At 45.2% G+C, this 26394-nt stretch overlaps 1 protein-coding gene across 5 annotated transcripts in view; it reads right to left on the minus strand.

Annotated features, from left to right (window-relative positions):
• The window catches only part of PTPRT (protein tyrosine phosphatase receptor type T), a 698170-nt gene that overhangs the window by 108476 nt on the left and 563300 nt on the right, over positions 1-26394 (minus strand). The gene's annotated exons all lie outside the window — the stretch shown is intronic.

The raw sequence follows: 26394 nt of genomic DNA on the forward strand, positions 1-26394 counted from the left end.
GTCTCTCTGATCATGGCATCAACTCTCAAAGAACTAAACTAAGACAGAGTGGTCCCAGGCTGAAATGACAACCAGTCTGTGAAATTTACAACAGCGTATATGGTGAGACAAAGACTTTGCTTTAACATTCACTTAGCTTGTTAAGTTAGGTATTCGCTTGCATATTACTCTTATTTTCTTTTGTAATCAGTCCTGACTTATTCATCACCACTTGTAATCATTTAAAATCTATCTTTATGCAGTTAATAAACTTATCTTATTGTTTTATCTTAACCAGTGTGTTTGGATTAACCAATGTGTGGGAAACTCCTTTTGGGATAACAATGCTGGTGCATATATCATTTTCCTTTGATGAAATGACGGTCTTTCTATGAGCCTGCATTGTTCAATAGTTTTCTGGACAGTACAAGACACATATTGCTGGGGGAACAAGGTTGGGACTAAGAGCTTACAGGTATCGCCCTGTACATAATTAATGAGTGACTGGTCAGAGTGCTCTGGGAGTGAATTTGCATGCTGATGGCTGTGTGATAGAATATCTGACTTCATTGTGGCTAGATGAATTTACAACCGAGATCACAACCTGACTGCATGAGCCATCTTGTCTGTAAGTCAACTGGGTCCTCATACTTGCAGCCCTCAAAGTTGAACACTTATAGGTTGGGAAAGGGGAGCAAGGGTGGAAAGCAAATTGTTCTCATTAGAAGGCTCTGAAGTTTGCTTCCCTGATTGGTCTGACAAAGCCCAAGTGTGCTGACCTTCAAAGAAGGTTGAATGGATTCTCTGTTCACCAAGACTAGTTAGTGTTTGAATCAACTTTCTGAGACACAGTTGGGAGTCTCATTGATTAATTGTTGTCATTTTATTATTTTGTCATGTGCTTTAAAAGGTTGTACTGGCCAATATGAATCACAATGGATACATCTGCCTAAATAAAACAAATAAAGAACACACAGGATGTAAATAAGTTCCTACTGATCAAACCCTGTCCAAACTGATGGACTTCAATGGGATGAGGATGTGGCCCTAAAACAAACAGGAGATGGTGTTTCAAGAGGCTGTTTTGTTCTCGTCAGCTGTTGAAGGGTAAACATGGAGCAATAACAAGTAAATAAAGGAAAAAACTAATTTCCAGACATTTTGTTTTCAGACACGCATGCAAATTTAAAATTCCACACTAATGGGCTAATAGCCTAAAATTTGATGTGAAGCCAGAGAGAGTCAGACTGGCCCCCAAAATTCAAGGGTGCTTAGAACCAGAGTTCTGATGTGAAACTCTCTTTACTCCACACTGTGGTAGCCTGGAAGGAATTTTTTTTCTTTTATGTTTGAAAGTTCTTCTTTAAAATTCATCCCCACACTGCCTTAATAATGCAAACTGGCCAATCGCTAGAGAGAGTCCACATGACACACTGTGATGGACGGAGCTTGCTGGTGGTGCTGTCTGGTGGTTAGGGGGCTAGATCTTTGTTTACCATGCCTCTAGTCTTTCCACCGGGACACTTTCACACCGGATGGGGGTCTGTCTTTTATTGGGGCTTGACTTGACCCTCTGGTCAGGTTATCACTCAGTCTTCTCTCCCTGAAGGACCCTGTGAGGGTTATCAAATGTCCAGTACACAGGACTGCCTTACAGTTTCCTCCCTGGGCTCCTTCCTACCACCCACTGTCTTGTCAAAGTCTTACAGTCTGTCTCACAGTAGTGAGAGAAGAGGGACTAGTTGAACCTTCAGCCCCACTGGGCTCAGCCAACAGGTTCTTCCTCTCCAGAAGGAGGTTTCTGCATTGCCCTTTCTCTGGAGCTCTCAGGGTAGAGCCTTCTCTATGCCTTGTCAGGCCCATTCGGAGCTGTCTGGCTCCCTATTAAGCTCCACCACTAGCTGGAGCATGCTCTTCAGGTGCAGCTGGGTGGGGTCACCTTGTTCTAGAGTTGCTCCTTAATTAATTCTTTTAGTTGCAGTGTTGCATTTATACACCCCATCACACACATCCTACCAGGTGAGGTTGAGTATGTTTCTGTGAATCACTTATAGAAAGACACATCTTTCCCCCCGCAGCCTCTTTCTAGTTACCAATGGGTGATGTTGACTTTTCATAGAATGATAGAAGCGTTGGACTGGAAGGGACCTGGTCTACTCCAGTTCCCTGTATTCAAGGTAGGACTATGTAATAACTAGACCATTCCTGACAGGTGTTTATCTAAACTGTACTTAAAACCCCACAATAACGGAGAGTCCACAACCTCCCTAGGCAATTTGTTCCAGTGCTTAACTACCCTGACAGTTAGGAAGTTTTTCCTACTGTCCAACCCAAACCTCCCTTCCTGCAATTTAAGCCCATTGCTTTTTGACCTATGCTCAGAGGTTAACGAGAACAATTTTTCACCCTCCTTCTTGTAACAACCTTTTATGTACTTGAGAAACGTCATCATATCCCTCCTCAGTCTTCTCTTCTCCATACTAAATAAACCCTTTTTTCCCCTAATCTTTCCTCATAAGCTGAAGCTTTCCGCATAAGTTTTCTAGATCTTTAATAATTTTTGTTGCTCTCCTCCAGACTTTCTCCAGTTTGTCAACATCTTTCCTGAAAGTGGCACTCAGAACTGGACACAATACTTCAGCTGAGGCCTTGTCAGTGTGGAGTAGAGTGGAAGAATTATTTCTCATCTTTTTGCCTCATTTGGATGTCCTCAAATATTATGAGACAGTTTTGGATGCTGGTATTTCAAATTTCAGCACTTGGCTGAGACTGGTTGCATGACGGACGTTACAAAGTTGGAGTCTCATACTATTTCTTTTTATTTAAAATACCTTATTGTGTTATGTCAAGAGTTCAAAACCATCTGATGTCTGAAAACAAACATTTATAAAAGCTATCCATTTACAGTAGCAATATTTTGAACATAGCTTATGTATTGCCATATCAAATTGTCAAATATAGTGCCATCTGCCAGAGAAGTGCTGAAGATTCAAGGTGAGATTATGAGGCTCCTTTGAAGTCTTCTGACAGTCTTTGCAGTTATCATAGACCCACCTATATATCTGTATAAATCAATCAATCAGTTATATGCTATAAAACACCTTTGAGTCTGTAATCACATCTGCTTTAACAGGCATAAGAGCAGTTATCTAAAGGAAAACCTATGCCGTTACAGGAAGCAGTGAAGCATACTCAGGAGATGGCATTCTTCACTTTCAGTCCGGCACATTGTCAGGTAATATTGTGCTTAGAAGTGTCCATATTTCAGATGAGAATTAAAATTGAGGGCCTCACCACTTGCAATTATGAAGACACTATTGCGCTTTCCAGCAGAGTTGATTAGTGTAAGAAATAATTCCTGTGTACATACAGTTGAAAAACATTTTGGGGTCCTTAAGTATGAAAAGTAATAGGAAAAAAAATAAAGAATTGAAAATAGAACACGTATAACAGGATTTACATAATTTCCATTTGCATTTTGCCTCTTCAGGTCTTGGAGTGAGGTTGGTCACGAGTTACAGAACATCCCATCAGCTGGACAATCCTGATTCTCTGACAGAGCAGAATATATGATAATAGTGCAGCTTTCTTGCTGCGGAGGGTTAATACTTGAGCTGTCAAAAGTGTTTGACTTGAAACTCAAAAGTACTCCTAATCAGTTTTCATTTAAGTGCAAACTGTGTCCATGAACACACAGTGGCGTTCAAAAATGGTGTTAGAACATCTGCCACATGTTTGAAATTGGACACAACAGTTTTTGCCCCATCTGGATGTCCTCAAATATTTTGAGACAGTTTCTGACACTAGTATTACAAATTTCATTCACCAAATTTCAGCATTTGACAGAGAGAGGTTGCATGATGGAAATTATACAGTTTGAGTCTCATACTATTTTTTTTAGTCACCTGATTGGTTGAGTTTACTCCAAGCGCTCAGGAGATACAGCAAAAGCTGTTTTTGACTTGGTTTTTCAGAAGAAGAGGCTGCATTTCGCAAATTCTCTGAGCCATGTTAAGAGAGTCAATCTGCCTCAGCTAACTGTCTTGGAATTGATAATTTGACAGTATCAATAATTCCTAAGCCTCACATTGCTATAACATTGCAAGGAAACAGTCACTTGAAATAGATCAGAGTTCTCTTGCGGCATCAGAAGTCGTGTGTGTGTGTTTTCCTGTTGGAGGCATTCCCCATGATCACTAGTATTGCCAGATGGAATTCAACCAGCTATTAGTGCCTGGCATCATCTTTATTCTAGCAGCACGGGGCCCATAAGGCAAATAATATTGTATATTCATAAAACAACTGTTGCTGCTGTAACACGTGCCTTTCAGCCATGGGTGCATGCATCTCCTTGATTTCAGCATTCCACTCCACCCCTTTTCTGAGTTAGGTTTTGTTTCTCTCCTTTCAAGATCAATGGGTTTGGAAGCTTGTAAAATAGTTCAAATGGGATGTGTCACAGATATATCACCCCAAACAGCTGAAAGACTTTTACAACTCTATTTCAATGACCACACTTTCCCTTCTGGAGAGCCGAACTGTGTGGAGATCACAAGAAAGAATGAGTTTTGTAGTTACTATGCTTCTAGTTCCTAGTGGAGATTTCCACCATGTTTGGTACAAGAAATTATTTCTCTTAAATAAAGCATAATTCTGGAATAGTAAGGTGTCTGTTTGGGAGGCACGAGAGGGTTACCATTTTATTATTTATATTACTATAGTCTTGAAAGACCACAGCTGAGATCAAGTCCCCATCTTGCAACAGTCATCTGCCCTGAGTTTATTTTCTAAATAGACAAGACAAAGGATGAGGAGGAAACAGAGGCAACAAAGTGAAGTGTCTTGCCCAAGCTCTTATAGATCAGTGGCAGAGTCAGAAATAGAAACCAGGTCTCCTGACTCCCAGTCTAGTACATTATCCCCATGAGGTGACCTTGCCTCTCACTGGTGTGCATACAGGCAATCTGCAGTGCAGAAAATGCATGGTCCCAGGAGCTCATTAACAGGATAAGATACAGCCTACATCACACTGCAGAGCTGTAAAGAACGCAGAGTGGGGGAATGGGTTCTTTTCCAAAGCCATGACCCTGACCATCCCTCAAAAGTCACGTTTGTGAGTCATCAATCAATGCTGTCTTTAATAATGTACCCACAGGCACCGAAAGTTCTAATCCATCTATCCTTGATTATGCAATTCATAAAGAGATAAATCCCATTAGACTCTGCTTTTCTGTAATGTGCAACTATTGGGAAACTGATCTTAAATTGTGACAGAATTGTTAGTTTCTTAAGGCTCTCTGGAGCATCTGACCTTTCTAACTCAATCCTCCTCTGCTTCAGAACATGAACAAAGCTGGCACTGTGGTGACTGGTAAATTAACAATCCATTCTTTGGGAAAAGGAACTTTAAAATCCAAAATGAGTTTCACTGTATCTGAGCTGCATTGTTTATTTCAATAAACTAAATCTTTTAGAAGATTTCTCTTGGGCCTCTGAGTTGAAGGGATTTCTGTCAACAAGGAACAGTAACTAGACTGCTTGGATTCATAGAACAGGAAGTTGCATCAGAAAAGATTTAATGAACCTCTTGTTATACAATGCAGATGGCTCCAATCTGAACTGCTGTCTTAAAATCCTGATTTTGATCTATGCTAATGAATCAGAATAGTGTGAACTTAGATGGTATCCCTGAGATACCCAAAATCCTACTAATCATTAATACTTAGTCCTTTATTAGTTCAAAGTGCTGTTCATACACTGATTAAATCATCATAACAACCATGCAAGATAGGTAGTTAATTATTCTTATCCTCATTTTACAGATCAGGAAATAGGGTCCACAGGCATTCAGAGACTTGCCCAGGACCTAAACCTCAGATTTCCTGAGTCCTGTGCCTATTCCATCAAATCACACGGCCTTTCAAGCAATGCTAGTAAAAACTTGAGCAGTTCGCAGAAATGAAGGAGTTGTAAGCTAGGTACAGGAATGGCAGATGAGTCACCAGCTTGCTAGAGACTGAAAGTCCTGAAGTGAAAGTAGCATCTGGAATCAGGCTTGCAGCAGAACCAGTCTCTGGGAAACCTAATGAGCAGAGCTGAGCTAAAGTAGGTTGGCTGATTGGCCACATTGCCTGATTGGCTGGAAGAGTCGCCAGACTGGCTCTCAAGCTCCTCAGCTGCTCAAAGCATTTGCCCTGGCTGTGATAGCTCCTGTGCCTGCTTGTTCCCAGTCTTGCCCCTGTTTTGGACCCAGCCTTGCCCCACTTCAGGTAACCTGGTTCTGAGTCTCTGCTCCAATTTCTGACTTCTGACTTCACTTCTAATCCTGGACTCTGACCCCTCTAGCTATGACACTGGGCTCAGATTCCTGGCTACTGACTCCTGGTCTAACCCCTATGCTTGACTCCTGTTCGGACCACTAGACCAAACTCTTGATCAGACCTCTAAGAATGACCACCCATGTCCCGGTCACATGACAAGACAACACTAATTAAAATTTTAACTTGGAAAATTTACAGGCAGGACTAAAAACTGAGAATGAGAAGCCAGCAGGTAAAAAAATTGAGGTGATGGTTCACATGAAAAACATACTTAAAATATAGGTAATTGAAGGGATGGAGCTGAAAAGGAGAGTCAACATAATTTAAAATACAAGTTTACTCTGTGCAGGGCCTGTCACACAAACCATGCTCCACATTTAAATGCTCCATATTTAAAATACCAGTTACAAAGCTGAATTAAAACGGGAAATTTGAGGGAAAGATATGAAGAGCCATAGACAAAAGAGAAGAGGTGGTTTACTTACCTGTAACTGAAAGTTCTTTGAGATTTGTGGTCCCTATCTGTATTCCACTGTGGGTTATGCATGCGAATCATGCATCCAGAGGTGAAGAATTTGAAATCAGAATCCATAGGTTCATGCATGAGCCCTGGCTCACCTCTTGCCTCTGACCAAGAGGATAAAGGTTGGGGTAGACTGACCATCTCTCCGGTTCCTTCCCCACTGTGAATCAGATAAGATATGAAGTAAAGGGGAAGGAGGGTGAGAAGTGGAATTGATAGGGACCATACACCTCAAAGAACCTCCAGCTACAGGTAAGTATCCTCCTCTTCTTCTTCAAGTGATGGTCCCCATTGTATTCCACTGTGTGTGATTGACAAGCAGTACTGAAGTAGGAGGAGGGTGTGAGGTTGTAGATGGTATGACTGAGCAGGGCACCACCATTCCAAAGAAGGCATCAGCAGAAGAGTACTGCAACAGGGCATAATGTCTTGTAAATATGTGAAAGGAGCCCCACATGTCTGCTTTACAGGTGTCCAGGAGAGGTACTGCCTGAAGTGATGTCATAGTTGCTACTTGCACTCTGGTGGAATAAACTCTTACCCCATGGTGGAGGAAGAGGTTTGAAAGCTGAAAGCAGAGTAGAATGCAACCAGAGATCCATTTCGAGATCTGACTCTTTCTGCTATTGCGACGAACAGCCTCAGGGGTTTCCTGATTGGTTTTGTTCTCTGCAGGTAGAAAGCCATGGCCCGCTGAGGGAGTGGAGTCTTTGTTCCTCTGCAGAAGCGTGCTGTTTTGGGAACAACACAGGTAAGCGAACTGGTTGGCTAAGGTGAAATCCCAAAACTACTTTAAGGGTGAATTTGCGGTGTACTCATACAGAAATCTTATCCCCATGGAATATAGCGTATGGAGCATCTGTCATCATCACTCCAGGTTCTCCAACCCTTCTTGCTGAGGTGATGGCTACAAGGAAAGCAACCTTCATGGAATGGAGGGACATGGAAGCAAGCAGCTAAAGGATCAAAGGGGGCCTTCTGAGTGCTGAGAGAACAAGATTTGTGTGCCACTTGGGAGTAGGCTTCTGTGTAGGTGGGAAGGTTCTTAGGCCTGGTCTACACTAGGGTGGGGGGTCGAACTAAGGCACGCGACTTCAGCTACGCGAATAGCGTAGCTGAAGTTGAACTACCTTAGTTCGAACTTCTTACCTGTCCAGACGCCGCGGGATCGAAGTCCGCGGCTCCCCCGTCGACTCTGCCACCGCCGTTCGCGGTGGTGGAGTTCCAGAGTCGACGGAAGCGCATTCGGAGTTCGAACTATCGCGTCTAGATTAGACGCGATAGTTCGAACTCCGAGAAGTCGAACGCTACCCGTCGACCCGGCCGTAAGTATGGACGTACCCTTATTAGGTCTTTCCAGAATCTATTATCAGTGGATGTGCAAAGACCGAGAAGTTCTGAGATGGTGGATGGTATGCTTTGATCACAGCCAAGTAGACTCGCAAGGAACTGATGGACAAACCTGATGTCTGCAAAGATAGGATATAGTCCAAGATGAGAGGAATATCTAGTCTCTGGGAGAATGCCTCTTCAGTATGCCCAGAAAAATAAGTGCTTCCAATTAGCTAGGTAACATTTTCTAGTACAGTCTTTTCTAATGTTACAGAGGATTTCTCATACATATGTAGAGCACGAACATTCTAAGGATAATGTCCATCCAAATACCAAGCCATGAGGTGGAGAGAGGGACACCGATTGAGGTACTTGATCTTGCTGTTTCACTGGATCAGGAGCTCGAGGAACGTTAGAAGGAAGATTGGTGGTCGGGATGACATGCATAGGAGGTTAGGAAACTAGAACTGTCGGAGCCAAAATGGAGAAATCAGGATGACTCGTGCTCTGTCCTGCCAGATTTTGAGTAGAACTTGTGGCAGGAGTGGTAGCAGAGGAAAGGAACTGGTCCAAGCAAAGAAGAGGCAGAGCATTGCTCTGGGAGGGATCTAGGACTCCTCTGGAGCAATACATAGTGCATTTCCTGTCTGCTTGTGGGGGAAACAGATCCCTGGTTGGGGTCCCCCATAGAGTGAAAATATTGTGCAGTACCGAATCATGGAGTTCACACTCATAGTCAACTGCAAAATGTCTGCTGAGGGAATCTGTAAGCACATTTTGTTTCCCATGATGGTAAGCTGTCGATAGGGTGCTTTGCTTACACCAGTTCCATACACCAGTCCCAGAGGCTGACTGCTTCTGCACCCAGGGGGGCAGATCTCACTCCCCCCTGCTTGTTGATGTAGAGACAGTCACAACGTTGTCTGACATTATAAGGACACTGTAAGCATAGATGAATGGAAGAAAGGATTCACCTTCCTCTGTACTGCTCGCAACTCCAGGATATTGATGTGCATCCTCGACTCTTGAGATATCCAGGCACCTTGTGCTGTGTGACTCTTCATGTGGGCTCCCAGCCTAATAGGGAAGCATCTGTAATAATGGCCCTGTCCAGAGAGGAAGGGAGAAAGGGCACGGCGACGCATACCTGATGAGGATTTGTCAACCACAGGAGGGAACTGTCTGGAACTGTCACCAGGAGGTTCATGGAATGACAGCTTAGGGAGTATATTAACTGCAGCCAAATTTGAAGGCAATTAAAGTGGAATCTTGTGAACGGAGTGACGAAGGTGCAGGAGGCCATATGACCTAGGAGTGACAGACATGTCTTGACTGGTACATGGGGGTTGCTTTGTGACATGAGTTATGATATTGTGCATGGTTTGGAACCTGTCTTTGGGCTGATATGCTCTTGCAGTGATAGAATTTAAAGTTCCCCTGATGAGGTCCAGAAATTGTGTGGAGGTGATTCCCAGTGAAGAGAGGAGGTGTAGCATCATGGAAGTTGGCATGTAGACTTCCTGGCAGGACTTGAGAACAAGGAGCCAGTCATTGAAGTAGGGAAAGACAATGAGACCATGACCTCAGATGTGGGCCGCTGCTACCGAAAATATCTTGGTAAAGATGCTGGGGATGATAGCTATTCTGAAGGGGAGTACTCTGTAATGAAGATGGTTGGTGCCTACCATGAATCTGTGGGTGGGATGAATGTCAATGTGAAAGTAGGCATCCTTCATATCAAGAACCGGGAACGACATGCCCTTTTATAAAGATGGAATTATGGCTGCCAACATGACCATGCAGTCTGAGTTTGTGAGTGAAGTAGCTGAGATGGTGGAGGCTGAGGACTGGCCTCCAACCACCCTTCTTTTTGGATATCAGGAAGTACGCCAAATAAAACCCTCTCTCTTGGTATTGAGGAGGGACGTGTTCTATTGCTCCTCACTGCAGTAAGAAGTTCACCTCTTGTTTGAGAATATTCTTCTGAGAGTGGTCCCCGAAGAGGGATAGTGAGGGGAGTTTTGGGGGAGGTAGAGATGAAAACTATCATATAACCAGAGTGGATGATGCTTAGCACCTGCTTGTCCTTTCTTATCGCACCCCAGGTGTTGAAAGAGAGTGCTAGATGACCCCCAAATGGTGTGGGGGAGTTGGGAGGTGTTGAGCTTAGTGTTTTGTGGCTCTCAAGCTCTCGTCAACCCGCTTGTTGCAGAGGGTGTAGGGAAGCAGGGCTTTTGAATCCTCTGTCTCTTGTGTGGTGGTTCATAGGGCCTCTGCTGGAAAAACTGTTGAGCCATACATTTGACCAGTGGATGGTGAAACTTCCTCTTCGGGGCTGATGTGTGTATACCCAGTGCGTGCAGGGTAGCCCTGGAATCCTTCAGGGTATGAAAGGACTTGTCTGACTTTTGGTTGAAGAGGTGTGAATCATTGAAGGGGAGGTCCTCAGTGGTATTCTGGACATCTTGAGGGAACCCTGAAACATGGAGCCATGACTTCTTGTACATGACGATGGGAATAGCCACAGCTCTAGAGGAGATATCAGCAGCATCGACTGCAGATTGGAAGGTGGTCCTGGTTATCAGTTTGCCTTCATCTATCAGAGTTTGAAAACAAGCTCTGTCCTGTTGTGGAAGGCTGTCAGCAAACTCTGCAAACTTAGCGTAATTCAGGAAATCATATTTAGTTAGTAGCACCTGGTAATTGGCTCTTCTGAACTGGAGGCTGGATGATGAGAAGACCTTTTTTTCCCCATCAGATCCAGGCATTTTCTGTTTTTATCAGCAGAAGCAGAGTGGGGATGTTGCTGTCTAGTCCTTTCAGAAGGGGCATGGACCACCAGTGAATTGGCAGCAGGGTGAGAAAACAAAAATCCTGCACTCTTGGCCGGCATGTAATAAAACTTCTCTTCCCCTTTGGAGGTAGGAGCGCAGGTGGCAGGGATGTGCCAGACTGTCCTAGCTGGCTCCAGTATGACTTCATTAACAAGGAGAGCTATTCTGTTGGGTCCAAAACATGCAGGATGTCTAGGAGTTTGCTTGGAGTCTTGGATTTCCTCGAGAGGAATCTGAAGCTCTCTAGTAACTCTGCAGAGAAGATCCTGTAACTGCCTGAAGTCACTGGGGTGGGGAGGGGATGTAGAAGTCACCGCTTCATCTGGGGATGATGATGGCAGTCTTGCTGGTTCTGGCAGAACTGCCAGATTGGGAGTATAGTGTAACTCCCCCTCTGTCAGATCAGGGAGCTGATCTGAGCATCCCCTTAGAGAGGAGAAAGATCAGATCAACGCTGTAGGGGGGTATTAGTCCCAATGCCCCCAATATGGCCAGTAAGAGGGGGTCAATAGGTGATCACAGGGGCCCTCGTGGCATGGGGGATGAGTGGCTCCAAGTTAGATGAGGCAGAGGTGGGTCCAAAACCTGTGTGGGTCTTTTGGGTGATGAGGATATGTAGGGTAAAGGAAGAGCGGTTCATCAGATGCCTCAGAATCTCTCGATGAGGAGAAGGCTGATTCCAGTTCCAGCAGCAGTGCCATCGGTGCCATTGGAGGGGAGATGTGTATGGGATGGGTGATAAGTGACTTCCAGCAGTCAATTCTCTCGGAGGTGATATTATCTCCCTGGAAACAGAGGGCCCCCACGGAGGAGGGGATTCTGGATCCGGGAGAGTGAAAATGTCCTTTGGGAGCAGCAACAGGTTCAGCTCTCCCTAAAGGGAGGTGGGTTCCACCTTTGAAGCTGGCGAGGAGGGTGGAATCAGAAGCTGGCAGTGATCAGACTTTGTCGGTTCTGATGGATTCCTGGGGTTTGGGAGGAGCCAATGGAGCCCAATGCTTATAGGCTTTCTTGTCATGCCTCTGGGACTTAGGACATACTAAGTCCTCCTGGGTCAAGCTGGTGGGCTTGCTTACCAGTGGACTCAAAGGAAGACTTAGTCTCATGGTTATGAGAATGCTTCCTAACTTCCTGCCAAGACCCAGCTGTGGGGGTCTGTAAAGGGGGATTCTCCCACACCAGAGTCTGACTTCACAGCAGAAGGTGCACTCCTTACTGAATCAGGCCAATGTACACTGGGGGTTCTCTGGCCTATGTCTGATTGGGGTATCATGGCCTTCTCCATGAGGTGTTTGTAGAGACAAAGTTACTTCCCTTCTCAGGTATGGGTGAGGAAAGATCAGTAGAAATTGCACCTCGCCACAATGTGAGCTTCCCCAAGGCAGTACAGGCAGCATTTCTGGTCATCGCTGACAGAGGATCATGGGCAGGAAGCACAGAGTTTGATGCATGGAGTAGTGGGCATAGCTTGGTGCCTGGACAGGGTACAGGGTGGGGAGGTCCCCTTGGGAGACTAATCTAATGCTAAATAGTAAAAACTATTACAACTGTTAAACTATTTACAAACTAGATGATTCTTATTTTGTAGAATGAAGCCGAAGCTGAGGACACTAAAGGGTCTGATTTGGACCATGCAGCAGCGAGAAGGAAATGTAGAGGCAGGCAGTCCGTCCTGCACTTTATTCCCTCAGTCGGAGGCATGAGGTTAGCCCGGGCATGTGCGTCCACTGCTTTCAAATTCTCCAACTCCAGGCATATGGTGTGCATGCGTACCCGACAGTGGAATGCCGAGAGGGACTGAAGCTCTTCCCTCAACAATAACCACACAGCATGGAAGGACAGAGAAGTGGCTGCTGCTACATGAGTGAGCAAATGAAATGGACCATAAGGAAGGCTTGTTCAAGTGCATGGACTGTTTTATAAGCAAGCAGGGCTGTCCATAGGCGCCAACTTTCCGCAGCGCCGGTGGGTGCTCACGCCCCACCCCAGCCCCAACTCCACCCCGTCCCCACCCCTGCCCCGCCCCCATTCCAACACTATCCCCAAAGTCCCTACCCTAACTCCGCCCCCTCCCTGCCCCATTTGGACCCCTTCCCCAAATCCCGGCTCCGCCTCTTCCTTAAGTGCGCTGCATTCACCCCTCTCCCGCTCCCTCCCAGCGCTTGCTGTGTGAAACAACTGCTTCACGGCGGCAAGCACTGGGGAGCTAGGGGGAAAAAGCAGGCACGTGATGTGCTCAGGAGAGGAGGTAGAGGTGGAGCGGAGGTGAGCTGGGGTGGGGGGCCAGAGAACTGCCGGTGGGTGCAGAGCACCCACCAATTTTTCCCCATGGGTGCTCAAGCCCCAGAGCCCCTATGGGGCTGTCCTCAACACAGGGGACACTGATCAGACTAGATGTGGGAAACAGTTAGAAGAGACTGTCATGGCTTATGAAAAAGAGAAGGCATCCAAAAAGATAGGTCTGAACGGAAAAGGCACAGGTTTATGCTGAGAAGAGTTTTTAGTAGACATGCCGCATGCCTTACTACACAGACGGGACACTAAGTTTTCTCTCTTAAAAAAGCTACCCTTGCTATCATAGCATCAGAGAATTTCCTTCAAAACAAACCTGACTTAAAAAAAATAAAAATAAAAAGAAGACTATTGTTTAACCCACTTCCCTCTCTTCTGACCAGTTCAGCTAACTATGGAGTTAGCATGAGTAAGGACTTGTCTAGCCTGGCAAGTTTTGTCGATTAAACTAATGTTGGCATGAAAAAAAATTGACAGAAGCAAAGTCACCAAAGCGAGTCTACATTTACTCCCTCTGTCAACAGCTTGTATCCACATTCAGAGCACCATTGTCGACAGCATGAGCAATGCACTGTGGGTATGTATCGCTAGGTGTGGGAAGGCGGAAACAGAGCGTGGCGCATCCTGGGATGTGCAAAATGTGCCTTCATGCACCGCTTTGTGTCCCAGCCCTCCAATGGTTTCTGGCTTCCTTTCACGCCGTTCTGGCTTTCCTTTTGTGTCATTTTTCCAACTGTCAGTCCTTGTAGTGTGCGCCAGCATCTGCAGTGAGAGAGGATGGATCCTGCACTTCTCTCCTATGCACCTTTAATTGTCATGAGAACATCGCGCATGGCAGCAGAATTACTTGCAAAGTTACTGATAGGATGAATCGCAGGCACCCAAGTGTGATATGGACAGCAGCAACTTATCGGTGCTTTTGGCATTCACAGAGCAGCTGCACACGGTAGACCGTCGCTTTTGGGCTAGAGAAACAAGCACTGATTGGTGGGACCGCATTGTCGTGCAGGTATGGGATGAAGACCCGTGGGTACAGAACTTTAGGATGTCTAAAGCAGCCTTCCTGGAGCTACGTGCTGAGCTGGCCCCTGACCTGCAGCACAAGGACACCAGAATGAGAGTTGCCCTTTTGGTAGGGAAGCATTTTGCAATTGCTGTGTGGAAGCTGGCAAATCCAGACTGCTACCAGTCAGTTGCAAATCAATTTGGAGCGGGGACGTCTACTGTTGGGGCTGTATTACTCCAAGTGTGCAGGGCAATAAATCGCATCCTGCTGGGGAGGACTGTGATTCTGGGAAACGTGCATGAAATAGTGGATGGCTTTGCAGAGATGGGTTTCCCTGACTGTGGCAGGGTGATTGATGGCTCACACATTCCAATTTTAGCGCCAGACCACCTTGCCTCAGAACACATCAACAGGAAGGGATACTTCTCCATGGTGTTGCAGGCACTTGTGGATCACCGGGGGCATTTCACGGACATCAGTGCAGGCTGGTCTGGAAAGGTGCATGATGCACGCATCTTCAGGAACAGTGGCCTGTACAGAAAGCTGCAGGCGGGGACTTTCTTTCCAGACCACAAGATCATAGTGGGAGATGTGGAAATACCCACAGAAATCCTGGGAGACCCAGCTTACCCCTTACAGCCCTAGCTCATGAAACCTTACACGGGGCACTTGGACAGCAGCAAGGAGCATTTTAACAACAGGCTGAGCAGGTGCCACATGGTAGTCCAATGTGCCTTCGGTCGTATGAAAGCTCGCTGGAGGTGTCTCAGTGGCAGGCTAGACCTTACCAAGGATAATATTCCCGTGGTCATAGCCACATGCTGCACTTTGCATAATCTGTGTGAATCTAAGGGTGAAATGTTTGCCCAGGTGTGGAGAACTGAGGCAGAGCGCTTGGCTGCACAGTTTGAACAGCCAGATGCTAGGGCTGTCAAAGGAGTCCAGAGGGCTGCTATTAACATCAGAGAGGCTTTGTGGAACCACTTTGACAATGATGGGCACTAACACGTCTGCTTTGGATACTTGGAGTTGCTTCCCTGGTGCATCCATGTACAATTTTGGGGCCCAAGATCCATGCAACAAAATGCTTTAGAAGCTTGTTCCCGTGAGTGAATTGATTGCTATACACTTTTGTAGAACACAGAATAAAAACGCTGTACCATTAAATACCTTAGCCTTTATTTATTGTTTAAAAAGATAAAACCTCACAACTGTGTGTAGCTCCAGCTATCCTTCTGCAAGCCATGAGAGGGGTGGAGTGATGGGGAAACTCAGGAGTGCTGTGAAGTGAAAAGGAATGTGTGGTCATAGAGGGGGGTGGGGTTGGCAAAGAATTGTGCATGTGTATGTGCTGCAGTGGAGGTCGACCACGGATCTGCTCAGTCTGCAGCTATATCAAAGATTTGAGCATCTCTGTCTGATCCTCCATAACTTTTATCATCCGCTCTGTCACTTGCCTAGCAGCTTCCTAGCACTCTTTAGGTTCCCTGGTTTGTCTCTCATTGCGCTGCAACACCTCCCTGACCATGTCTTCTTTGCTGTGTCTCGGCTTCTTCCTTATCTGCTGAAGCCAGTCATCAGGGGTGCATGGTGTGTTCCTCAAGGTCTCGGCTGCTGTGGACAATGCACAGAAGAGGGATTGTTACATTCCAGAAAACGATTGAAACATTTCAGTAATGAGGGCCTTTTGCAACTAGCAGCAATCATTTTCTCGCTGACTCTAGGCAGGCACACAGCTCCGCGAGCACCCAAATCATGGTGAGTGTCGGGAGTGGGGGGAAGGTGGTTGTGCTTATGGACAAAACTGTCACGGCTTGCAGGGCAGATTTGCAGGGAACTCATTCTAAAATTATCACACACTTTTTCACAGGCGGCCAACCTGCTGGCTGATACTTCACTGCTGCAGGTAAGCAGGGAAACCAGGGCACAACTACTGCATGCTTGCGGCTTTCACCCCGGTCTATATGCAGCTCAGCTATGTGTCGCTTTGGTCCCAGCTCCAGTGATTGCTAAATGGCATGGTACAGTTTCCTACAATGGGGGAACTAACAAGGCTGCAATCTCTTGGAATCTGCAGCAGAGGATTAGCAAGTACCTCTTGGAAACTTTGCAGAGCCTCTCTCTGGAGGATTCCATGCAGGTCTCGATGTCCATTGACACCCTGCTTGGCCATGCAGGTTAACTACACAGGGCAATGTCCAGCTCACATAAAACACTACCTGCCTCCCACTTTTTGATTCCCTGCCACAGCAACTTACCCGGCATCTCATCTGCTTCCTGTTCCCCGTAGAGCACTTCTGGAGTGGAGAAATGTTCCTGGCTGCCTGCCCACTGGGCGACCCCGCTGGGAGCTCCACTTCTTCATCCAGAATTTCAGTCTCTGGGTTACCCCCTCTTTCTGCTGCCTCCGAAGTATCCACAGGGCTATCGGTGATGGAAGTGGAGTCACCACCGAGGATAGCATTCAGCTCCTTATAGAAGCAGCAGGTCTTAGGTGCACCATCTGAGCCATGGTTTGCCTCCCGCACCTTATGGTATGCCTGCCTCAGCTCCTTTATCTTCACTCTGCACTGCTGCGTGTCCCGATCATAGCCCTTTTTGCACAAGCCTCGAGAAATTTGCCCATATGTGTCCCAATTCCTATGGGGCACTCGCAGCTGCGACTGAAGAGACTCCTCTCCCCATATATTGATCAGATCCAAAAGCTCAGCGGTGGTCCAAGCGAGAGCGTGTTTGGTCCAATAGCCAGCCAGGCTCACCTGGGAAGCCAGCAAGCAGGAAATGGAATTTAAAATTCCCACAGCTTGCAAGGGGGACGGGTGGGTTGGCTGCAGGGCAGCGGAGTTCAAACTGCTGACCAGAGCGGCAGCATGGGAATTGTGGGCCACTTTCTGGGGGCCAATAAAATTAAAAAAAATAAGGTGTGATGTCTACAATGGCTGTTATTCAACAATAAAGGGAGGGGAAAAGACAAAAGTCTCTCGCAGCGGGGGAAGTAGTTTGTTGCCAAAACTGGGCATCTTTTTTTCTACAAAATGTCCCATTGCAGTGTATCCCATTGCTGTTTTGTCACCAAAAGGCAGTTTTTGGAGACAAAACTTGCCAGTGTAGACAAGCCTTAGTCTGTTAAGTAGAATGTAGTGGGGTGGTCCCCCACTCCCTGGTCTGAAAGGGCCACAGCCAGCCCGGAGAGAGGACTGGGGCTGCGAGCTAACAGCTTGGCTGACTGGGGAAGCAGCCACAGCTGGGCCACGCTCCAATCAGACCTCAGCTGGCCCTGATAAAAGGGCTATGAGCCAGGAGCAAGACACACTCTCCCTCCAGCTTCAGAGGGAGAAGGACCTAGCTGTCTGGGAGCTGAGGGTGCAGGCAACAGAGCAGGGCTGGGGAAAGGCGAGAGGAGCTGGGGAGCTCCCGCCTGGCAACTCCCCAGGCTGCAGGCCCTGTGCAAGGCCAAACCAGGTACTGGGGTTGCAGAGGCTGCAGCCCAGGGGTTAGGCAAAGGCAGCAGGTCCAAACCTCCCTTTGCCAATGATGAATGGCTTGTACACTTCAGTCTGCCCCAGTGAGCGGGGGCTAGATGGAGACTGGAAGTAGCTCTAGACCAGGGGTCTCAAACACATGGCCTGTGGAGCTTTTCCCATGGCTCGCCAAGCTCCCTGCGCCGCCCCCCCTCGTTACTTTCTGTGGCTGCCAAACTCCCCTTACCCCCGCCCCTCCCTGAGTTATTTTATATGGAGGGTAAGCTCCCCGTGCGCTGCTCCCCAATGTTTGGGGCCGGGTCTCTCCCCTGGCACCCCCACCTGCCACCCCCACGCACCTCCCCCGAGTGTCCCCCAGCCTCACTTGCTGCCCCCTCACTGCTCGGAGCCTGCAGCTCATGCTGACTCCACTCGGCAGGGCTTCCAGCATCCTAGTGCCCCCCTCCACTAAGGCCAGGGCAGGCTGCCCTTCCCCTGCCCTTGTGCCCTAGTCCTGAGCCTCTCCAATGCCCCAAACCCCTCATCCCCAGCCCCACAGCCCTCACCCCTGCACCCCTCCTATCCCCAAACTCCATCCCAGAGCCTGCACCCTCACCCCCTGCCCCAGCCCAGAGTCTGCACCCAGGCCCAAACTCCATCCCAGAGTCTGCACCCCAGACCCCCTCTCCCACCCAAACTCCCTCCCAGAGCCTCAGGCAGGTGGGGCGGAGTTTGGGGGAGGGCAGGTTCTGGGCACCACCAACATTTCTACAAACCTGCCACCCCTGGAAGAGGTAGAGCAGGAGTGGAGTGGTGGTGCAGCGCAGTGCAGTGGGGGGGCTTTACTGAGTGAATGTATTTTATTAAAACCGCTTGGAAATGACTGTTGAAAAAAAGAACACTTATGGAAGAAAATAGAGTTTTTCAAGACAAATGGGAGAATTTATATTTTTTCACAGAGATAAAAGATAAAATTCAGTGCCTTATTTGTCAGCTAACGATTGCTGTTCCCAAGGAGTGTAACATGCATCGGTGCTATGACACAATGCACCGTGAAAAATATGATTCATTCACTGGAAAAATCAGAGAGGAAAAAGTTCAGCAACTTAAAGCAGCATTTGCCAAGCAAAGAAATTTCTTTTCAGGGATTAACAAGTCTAGCGAAGATTCAGTAAGAGCAAGTTTTGTGATAAGCGAAATGATAGCTAAATCATCACGACCTTTTACAGAAGGCTTATTCATAAAAGAATGTCTTATGAAGGCCAGTGAAATTTTATGTCCTGATAGGAAGAAAGTTTTTGAAGGCATAAGCTTGTCTGCCAATACAGCTGCCTGCAGGATAACAGATTTAGCTGATAATGTGCAAAAACAATTGATTCAAATGGCAAAAGACTTCGAAGCATTTTCAATTGCTCTTGATGAGAGTACAGATGTATCAGATACCGCACAGTGTGCAGTGTTCATTAGAGGTGTGGATTGCAATTTGAATATAACTGAAGAATTGCTAGACTTAATGCCACTGAAGGGTACCACAACGGGACATGACATATTTCAAGGACTGGAAGAGTGCATTGAAAAAGCTGTGCTGCCATAGAACAAACTCGTATCTTTGGCTATAGACGGTGCGCCATCAGTGTGCTCTGAAAATGTTGGTGTAGTTGGATTACTGAAGACCAAACTCAACAGCCTCAATATACCAGGAATTAGCTTCACCAGTATACATTGTATTTTGCACCAAGAAGCCCTGTGTAGTAAAAGTCTACAAAGGAAGGAAGTTATGGATGTAGTTGTTAAAACAATGTTAATTTTATACGTGCACGAGGGCTGAATCACAGACAGTTTACTTCTTTTCTAGCAAGTATGGACAGCGAATATGGGGAACTTTGTATCACACTCAAGTTAGATGGCTGAGTCGTGGAAATGTTTTGAAGCGTTTTTTTGCACTTAGAGAGGAGATTGATTCCTTCATGAAAATGAAAAACAGGGAGGTTCCATAGCTTGCTGATTCCACTTTTATCTGCAACCTTGCTTTTCTATCAGATGTAACTGATCACCTGAATGCACTGAACTTGAAACTTCAGGGTAGAAAACTGGTGATAACACAGATGTACGACAGCGTTAACTCATTCAAAGTCAAACTTACTTTGTGGGGGAAACAGCTGACTGCTGGCAATTTGGTTCATTTCTCGACTCTGAATTCCTTAGGAAAAGTTGAACCCAAATCCTTGAAAGAATATGCAGAGATCATTTCTAACTTACACAAACGGTTTGATGTGCGGTTTAAAGATTTCAAGGCACTTGAACCACATTTTCAACTTTTTTCCTCACCATTTGCTGTTGAAATTGACTATGTTGAAGAGGAAATGCAGATGGACTTAGTGGAACTTCAGTGTGACACTATTTTGAAGCAGAAGTATACAGATGTTGGAATTCCAGAATTCTACAGGTTTCTTTCACAAGAAAGATTTCCCATGTTATTCTCTGCTTCCACAAGGATAATGGCAATGTTTGGAAGTACATATATATGTGAACAGTTTTTCTCTTCCATGAAGATTAACAAATCTGTGTTAAGGTCAAGGCTCACTGATGAACATTTGAAAGCAACACTGAGATTGGTTTCGTCTCAGGATATCAAACCTAATACTGAGGCTCTGGTTGATGCAAAATGCTGCCAGCTAAGTGGCCAAAAATGAAATGACTGTCAAAATTAGCACTGACTTTTCACATTACAGTTAAAGTTAATAAAAAAGTTAATAAATTGACTTTTAATAGCATACTATATTTTAATACTATACTACTATATTACTCTCCTTTTTTTTTTCTGCCTACCTCCAGGCGCTTCCTACCGCCAAACAGCTGTTGGTGGCTCTTAGCACTTTCCCCGCTCCTCCCCACTCCCTCCTGGAGAAGAGATGGGGCAGGGACAGGGCCTCATGGAAGGGGTGGAGTGGGGGTGGGGCCAGGGGCAGCAAGGGGGGGGTGTCAGTGATGCGGCCCTCGGGCCAATGCACTAGTCCTTATGTGGCCCTGGTGGTCATTTGAGATTGAGACCCCTGCTCTAGACTGAGGCGAGGTGGGGATAGAGGGTTGGGGGTTCCCTGGGGAGGGGAGACCCAGATCTGTGGGGGTACTGCCAGGGGGCAGCACACAAGGTAAAGGGGTACCAGGGTCCAGGAGGGACACGGGGCCAGCGGCAAGTGGGACATCGGCCAGCAGAGGATGCTCCAAGGCTGGAAAAGCTAATTCCCTGGATGACCAGCAGGAAGCGCCGCAGTGGTAAGTTGTCGCTTTGCTACAAGAGCTATATCTTTATTTGCTGCAAGTAATGGATAGACTGTACACTGAGTATGACACTTCCAAAAGTACATAAGACCCACTTTCAAAAGAGACATAGGTTCCCAAATCACTTGAACATTCTTAACCTAATAACTTTAGGTGCTGTTTGTTATGCTACTGGCCAACAAGGGACTAAGGCCTCTGAGGATTTGGAAGAGGGTTTCCAAAGTTATCCTATGGATTAATATCCTGAAGTTTAAAGCTCTAATGGAGGTACACCTGCTTAGCACCTCTGAAAATTTGGCCATGCAATTTACTCAGAAGATATCTATAGTTAGTTATAAATGAAGACGATAACAGTAAAATCCTGTGTAGACTAGTTTCTCTGGCTACCTTGAAACAGACTGTCAACAGCCATGTTAGACTATGGATCTATTTGTTTATCAACAAGAGAGCACACACAAGCATTGTTTTAGTAGGCTTGAATTCACTGGTTGTGCTAGAGAAGACTGGTTTGCAAATATAAAAATATAATCTTCAACAATGTACCCAAGTGTGAGGACTTCAGCAAGGCACGTAAAATGCTGATCTTTCCTTCCATGAAGTAGAAACCAAATAAAACAATATATTAAAACCAGAAAGATTTCACAGAGGTCATTTCTGGAACTGGAACTATTCATTAAAAAACAACAACAACAAAACCCACCCTCTCCTTGAGGTAAAAATGTAGTGTCTTTTCTGTCGACAGTTATTGAAGAACGTAAATACCAGAGGCCTAATGCCTCATAAATGAGGACTCAGTGCTACACTTTCACCTAAACAAAAGGTTTAAAAGGGACAGAGAGAGTAACCTGTTGCCAGGAGCCAACAACTTTCAGCCAAATGATAAATGCAGAGAAAGCAGCAGCACACTGTAGGCGTGGTAGTGTCTGGAGGGGGAGGCAGGGGAGAAAGACGGGCCTCTGTAAAAAGGATGATCAGGGATGCATATGGAATCAGTGGGTGGATGAGATAAACACACAGCAAGGAGGTATGATTAGTGTTACTAAACTGAGCAAGAATAATGAAAAAGAAGCAATGAGAATCAATGATTCTTGAGATTCCAGGCAAATCTACCATGGAGGCTTTTCTTCTCTTCTCTTTGCTCTCACCTCTTCCATCAAAACAGAAACATTTAATTTCTGCTAGCAGTGGATCTTTACGCCCAAGGATCGAAGAGATTATTGTGTTCACTTGGACAGACAATCACAGGTAACAGTGATATTATTAAAGGGTCCTATGAGGTGAGTGCAAGCGATGCTGTAGTTAAGATGGTGACAGCATTTCTCCATTATAATTCCTTACTTATGTGGAGGGATTAATAGGTTAGTTGTAAATTATAAGGAGGCAGCCACACTGCCACAAGGCCAAATTTACAAAGAGGTATTAATTGGTGTGACTATCCAGGTAAATACAAGGACGTGAATTTTCAAGTGTCCAAACTTGCTTGTGCTCCATCTCTCTCAAGGATTTTTATCTGTGCCTTTCATATCATGGATCCAAAATAGCACAGCCCAGATCAGGGCTCTTATGTAGAAACGTATTCTAACCTTTTCCATATTCCTCTTTGTATATTATAAAGAGTGTCAAGCTTTTGAGTGGTGTGGATGTGAGAACCACTGGTACTTGTAGCACGAATGAGAAAACATTATACACTTATCATAATACAATAAACACATCATATGTTATACAAATAGCAACTAATTAACCTTCACTATACCCAGGAGGTAAGTAAATAATATCCTTATTTTTTAAATGAGAACTGAAGAAGAGCAGCTGCGTTCAAGGTAGTGGCAGAAACTGGGAGTATATAACTGAAGGTAAGATAAGTGTTTTTTATTTCCCCATCCCCTCTCTCTGTATTATTGGATAATACGGTGCACACTTTTCAGTGAGGCTACCGGGACAGGGTTTTTTTTTTTTTTAAAAGTGGAACAATCCACCAAAACTCACCTGCTCAAGCGCTAATTAGGACTGTCTAACAGCCAGCCTATTTGGGATGTCTCATACTTGGCTTTCTGCTCTTTGTTTGTTCACCTGTAAGGGACAGATTTTGATATCCTTATACATACTGCATGGAATTCACCCCTGTAGAGAGGGCAGCACAATCCTATGCACTGTTTAAGTCCAATGAAACCTTCAAAAAAGCTCTTAAGTGGGACTTAACACTGGCTTTGTGTTGGCCCACTGGCACAGAGTTGAATTTCAGCCTCTCAGCAATGCCTTATTCTTTGAGCATTCCCATCAATTTCCCCTGTTAGTGCTCAACATGAGCAAGGCATCAGAATCCAGCACTTATTTGCTAATTCACAAAATTCAGTAATTCATCATGGCTCTCCCAGTCATTACTGTAAATTGATGAGACTCTGCATTCCACCTTCACCGCACACAACCTAGCACCTACATGGAATTTTCTGAAAAAACACATTTTGTACGTTTAAATATAAAGCTATGACAGTATGGAGCCGGGAATTACACTGTTGAGTAGCACTCATATTTGAATATATGAGACTCAATGCATGTGCCCATAAAAATGTCCATACATACCTTAAGTCTGTAAAAATCCATATTTGTGGATGCAGCAAAATGCTGCATTGCACTAATGTGGGCTTTTGTTAGTATACTCATTGCATTAATAACTGGATATTTAGGTCTAACCCTAAAATCACAGCTTTTGTGGTACACTAACCATCATATTAGGCTCAGTGGAGCCTTTGACTTAACAACAGTTTTCTTTTTTCTTTTTTCAGGATCTGATACCCTACATGCAGGAGCTGTGGTTTCAGAGCTGAAGGATTGATACCTTAATGAAGATTAGTGCTTTTTAAGCACTTGCTTTTACTCTCATCGCAATTACTGTCAAAACGCCTGTTGACCGGCTTAGCAGAGGAAACTGCAAAATATTCAGCAAAGGCCAGAGGCTGGTACAACAGTGAAACAAGGCTAACTTTCAATCTGACCATTCAAAGGTCTTACAGGTTACATGTGAGAGTAGAGACACAATGAACCAATAAAAATTCTTCATCATAATCCATTGAAACAGGCGTATCAGAAGGCAGGATGCAGCCCACCCTACAGCATGGGCAACATGATAGGGACACATACAGTCCCCAGTACAAACTGCTTTAAGGAGTGTATCTACCCACACTGTATTACTTGGGCAGAATGGAGTTCATGATTGTGTGAAAGATTTCCAGGCCTTTCAAGTCATACTTTCGGACACTACTGAACTGAAGACTTTTAATTCACTTGTGTTGTGGTATTACTAATGGCCCTCTCCACACCTGGCTCTCTTGTAACCATCTTAAACATCCTACTGCCATTATGGTTTTTTTTTAGACTGTCCCTGAGGGAAACTGAGAACCTTAATGTATTAATAATAATCTGTTTCTGACTGTGGGCTAGTTGAGAAACTATTTAAGGAAACAGAGGCATAATGTATTAATAGCAGCTTTGGGTTTGTCATGCCTTTGGAAGCTCTATTTCAGGACATTGATAATGATAATATATTCCTGATAACCTTTTAAAGCCATCCACGGTAGAGGAGCAATGGTAATTCATGAACATCCACTGAAGAATCTTCACCTATAGTGAAAAGGCCAAGGAATATTGATAACCCCATGTATTGATGGCACAATATTTAAATTATGAACATGTGACATCACTATGACCTCTATTTCACAAATTATCTTCCTGCTGCTCTTCATCTGCAGCTGTTCTGCCTTTGGCTCGGATTACATCTCCGATGCCAAAACCAGGAGGCTGTTGAGTGGCATTAGACTTCTCCTCTCTCTTACAAACCCTTTCTTCCCATCCTACCATTGAAAGGCCAGCAATCTGGTTTTCTCCAGGTAACTGTCATCCACTTCCTCCTGCATACTCTTCCCTGGTTCTGCTTGCACCTTCCTCTTTGGCTTTGATGCCTGACTGTCACACCTTTTTCCTTACTCATCCTGCTAACTTTCCTTTTAGGAGATTTCAGCTTCCATGGTGATAACCAGTCATACCCTGCTGCCTCTCAGCTTCCTTCTCTGTTCTTCTGTGGAGTGACTCCCATACTTGGGGCCAAGTGGTGGCCTTTAGCCAGTGGTGCGAGAAATGCCTGCCGCAGAGTCACAGCACTGGCCGGGGGCAGGATTCTGTCATGGAGCTGGAAGCTAGGTTCCTCAACACAATTCTACCAATTCATCCCAGTCCTGACCTTCAACATTGTTCCTGCTGTTCCAGCGTGGGGCCTTTCTTGGTTAGAGACCAACAATCACACCAAGCAGTGTAGAAGTGCCGGGGACAGACCGATGTCCACTAGGAAGTGGGCTGAGGTCATTAATTCATTTCATTTGAACTGAGTTCTCTAACAAATAAAGGTTAGTGCATTATCTCACTGAGTCAGGAACCCTCCACAATACACATTTTAAATCAATTTAGTTATATCAAGCTACAAAATTTGACGAAAATAAGGATGCTCACCAGCCAGATGGACATCTGAATATTAGGAAGCTTGATTTGTTTTCCCAGTGGGGAATATTTTTCATAAAGAGTGACGTAAGTGTTGCTGTTATTAACATTTAATAATGGTGCTATGGGAACCTATACTTAAAATAACTTTTGGAAGGGAGAGACATGTTAAGGAAAAACATTTTCGTGTATCTAACCTAAGCAATGCAATGAAGGTTTTTGAAATAAATAGCACAGAATGGAATAAACCTGTCAAAAGAATAACATTCAAGTGCATCAAAAGACAAAATGCAATAACAAACAGACTTGATGTGGGATTAGATTTGTTTAAAGAATACATTATCTGTCTACCAAACCAGAATATATTTAAGAAAACAATGGGACTCTCTTAAATGAAGTTGAAAGAACAAGACCTATTAGAGGAACAGTTTTCTCATGAAACAAGATTATGTGGGTAGTAGGATTTATTTCCCCTGACTTTCTATTGACATTTTTACTGGCATTATTTTTGTAACAAATATTTTTCTTCCACAATATTCCATTGGTCACTTTTAAGACTTGGGTTCATTTCTGAGCTCTCATGATTGATATACACTCAACTCTCCCAGGCAGCTACTTCTGTTGAATGACAAAATTCCTTTTGCTTGATGATGCACTAGAAAAGGACTGAAGATCCTCACTCTGCATTTCATGCTTCTGAGCCTGCAAGGCATTCAGGTACCAAGCCTGGTATCCTGTCTGTTCTATCTTCTCAGGGCTGCCATCTTGCAAAGTCAATATTCATTTGGGAAGGGGAATGAAGCCAATTTAAGAATGACCTTACAGCACTGAAAGTGGAACACATCCCTACGAGGATTTCATTCAACTCAAATAACTC

The sequence above is a fragment of the Mauremys reevesii genome, linkage group 13, assembly GCF_016161935.1.
Source record: "Mauremys reevesii isolate NIE-2019 linkage group 13, ASM1616193v1, whole genome shotgun sequence".
NCBI lineage: Eukaryota > Metazoa > Chordata > Testudines > Geoemydidae > Mauremys > Mauremys reevesii.